At 37.9% G+C, this 2,781-nt stretch overlaps 1 non-coding gene across 1 annotated transcript; it reads left to right on the top strand.

Moving 5' to 3' along the window:
* The first annotated feature begins 2,421 nt into the window (after nucleotides 1–2,421).
* On the top strand, nucleotides 2,422–2,497 carry trnaa-ugc (transfer RNA alanine (anticodon UGC)). The gene has a single exon. It is a non-coding gene; the product is annotated as a tRNA-Ala (tRNA).
* Nucleotides 2,498–2,781: the final 284 nt, after the last annotated feature.

Here is a 2,781-nt window from a genome sequence, read left to right as displayed (position 1 = left end):
CCTAGATAGTTTGTGACGTACTCAAAGGGTTGCATCGCAATAGTTTAAAATGGCTTTCTCGCCATTCTTCTCTAGACAATGCACTTTAGATTGTTTAACTTTATTGGGAAGTAGGGTCATTGTAACACTTGATTTTAACACTTGATTCAAAGCACATGTCAAACTCATTCCACGGAGGGACGAGTGTCTGCGGGTTTTTCCTCGACCCTTGTACTTGGTTGACGAATTAAGGTCACTAACTACTAAGGAACTCCCCTCACCTGGTTGTCTAGGTCTTAATTGAAAGTGAAAACCAGACACTCACCGGAGAGATTTTCACAACTCTGATTCAAAGCATATTGCTCAATGACATCAACAAGGTGTAATTTTAGCAGACACTCTTATCCAGAACAACTTATAGTAGTGCATACATTTTCTTACTGGTTCCCTGGTGGACACAAACCCACAACCTTAGCATTGCAAGCGCTGTGCTCTACCGGCTGAACCACACAGGACCCGATTTGAGAAATAAGGGGATGCAACCTCAGTGTCTTGGCTACCTATCCCAAACAACCCTCATCCCTGGGCCATTTAATGATAGTACTTTAGCCCTTTGAGACAAAATGGCTACCTTCAATCATCCTAATGAAAGCCTCCCATTGAGGGTGGATGAGATGTGATTGAGATCTGATGACAGAAGCTGTAGACATGCAATTCATCAAGGTAATTATTGATTTGTTCCTTTTTGTCTTGCATTTGATTTAAGTGAACTGAGTCTATGGTACACTATAAACTGGCTAGTTTGAGCCCTGAATGCTGATTAGCTGGTAGCCTAAGAACAGCCCTTAGCTGTGGTATATTGACTATATACCACACCTCCTCAGGCCTTATTGCTTAAGTATATCACACAGGCAATTACATGCCATTTTAAGATCATTCAGGAAGTTTTAAAAGCCGTTAGCAGATTTCTGATGAGAGCAAACTTTTTTTTTGCTAAACTCAGTACTTCGTTTATGACACATTTAATTTGCATTGCATTAGCAACGGTTGGATATCCATTTCAATATTGGCATGGCTATTGCCATAATTGCGACATTTTTATGAAAATAATTAATGACATGCCCACCAGCTTTGGATGGCTTTATCAATTACAGACCTATCTAGCAAACAGAGAAATTAATTCTGACTGCATTATAGCTCAATCAAGTCATTAGGCATCCAATTCACAGCGCTTCTTTTGGCCAAACACACAGTCATCTCGGAAACTTCACTTTTGATTGATGTCAGAGCAATTTTATGAGGAAGTCTTGACCACTCTAGGGAATGTAATCATATGAGAATTTAGCTGTTTGCATTTATTAAAATAAAAAAATATCCTAAACTAAAGCTCCATTTGAAATCATTGACAGCTTCTCTTTTTGTTGTTTAAGCAGACCCATGTGAGGGCCATATTTTATTCATAAGTCTGGAAAGTGTGCCACAGAGAAGGCTTGTATGCTCAATGGGTGGATGGCGCTCATAAAAGATTTACCAGCTCCTCTCAGAAAGATGAGTTCAGACATGGTATTTTTAATTATTTCATTTCACCTCGGAAGTTTGGGAAAAATGCACTTTGTATCCTAGAAATGGATTTTTATGGTGCACTCCACTGACCTGTATCTCCATTTATTAAATATATGAGCTAAGAGACGGTTTGTCATTTCTAACCTGGTCTGACTGGTTTGCCTCTGCAAGACTCCTTCCTGACATATTTCTGGACAGCATCCTAGGTAGCAAAAGGGAGAGAATTACTGTGTCTTTCAATATGCCAGCAGCTTCAGATACTTTGCTTACAGCAACTATTATCTTCACATTGGTTAGAAAAAAACATGTCAGTGTTTAAACATCAGGAGCAAAAATGGACCGGTGTGTAGGCAGAAACATTTGGGCTTGGCACTACTGATAACGTTCTCTCAGAAATGATCATGAATTTCTCCTAATATTCATATCAGAATATCCAATAGTATAAAAGGTGACTAGTAAGGTATAAAGCTGATAGGAATTTTGAATTATACATCAAAATAAAACATTTCTTATTTAAATCTCATCCCACAGCATCAGGGACATGTTCTTTAAGTGATACCTCATTATTGTTGTACCATGACAAGCATATATTTTTTGCATATAGTATTTTTCTCAATCAGTTTCCAATTTGTCACTTTCTGGAGTCTGAAATGAATGGTATTAGTTTTTGGTTTTGATCTTTACAAAAATACATTTAAAAAAGTGTTACCTTTGACGTTAGCAATAATTCCAATGCAGTCACAACTAAAATGTACAACATAGATTAAGACTCTCTATACTTCCTCTGTTTTATTGTGCCATCATTGGAAATAGCTGAGGCAATGACTCATAATTTACTTGATCCTGCTGTATATCTCAGAAACAATGTTTTAAGTATGGGGTCCTGTGTGGCTCAGTCGGTAGAGCATGGCGCTTGCAACGCCAAGCGTCGTGGGTTCGATTCCCACTGGGGCCACCCATATGCAAAAGTAGTGGCCCCAGCCGACTTGTAAGTCGCTTTGGACAAAAGCGTCTGCTAAATGGGATATATTAAATGGGATATATTAAGTATACATTATATCAATGCTTTTATGTTTATTTGTATCTCTTCTGTTGTGACCTGATTAAATCCTGGGCAAATAGAGATGCTATATTAATTATATTGTAACAATAATGTCTGTGGATGACACTGAACTTAGAGCTAATTCAAATCATATGCAAGGTTTTAGACTGCTATATTCTCATTGCCTTGAAAACTGT

Source organism: Oncorhynchus masou, chromosome 23 (genome assembly GCF_036934945.1).
Source record: "Oncorhynchus masou masou isolate Uvic2021 chromosome 23, UVic_Omas_1.1, whole genome shotgun sequence".
Classification (NCBI taxonomy): domain Eukaryota; kingdom Metazoa; phylum Chordata; class Actinopteri; order Salmoniformes; family Salmonidae; genus Oncorhynchus; species Oncorhynchus masou.
This window is presented reverse-complemented; position numbering and strand designations above follow the sequence as displayed.